We start from the raw sequence: 256 nt of genomic DNA, 5'->3' as shown, positions 1-256 counted from the left end.
CCGCCCGCCCCAGCCGCCTTCCCACTCCTGGGCACTGCTGAGAACTGGGGAGGGTTGGGGGGGCCGTGAGTGCCCGCTTGGCTCCCTGGCCTCCCCCCACCACCCCAACCCCAGCTCGGTTCCTTTGTCCTGCTCCTGCCAAGCTCGACTGCAGCTGATGCACAAATGTCCCCCAGGGCAGGGGGCAGAGCAGGGGGGCAGAGCTGGATGCCCACATCCCTTCTCAAAGCCCTGGCACAGAACAGGGCGGGGGGGG

The sequence above is a fragment of the Chaetura pelagica genome, unplaced genomic scaffold, assembly GCF_000747805.2.
Source record: "Chaetura pelagica isolate M959 unplaced genomic scaffold, ChaPel_1.0 scaffold1903, whole genome shotgun sequence".
Classification (NCBI taxonomy): domain Eukaryota; kingdom Metazoa; phylum Chordata; class Aves; order Apodiformes; family Apodidae; genus Chaetura; species Chaetura pelagica.
This window is presented reverse-complemented; position numbering follows the sequence as displayed.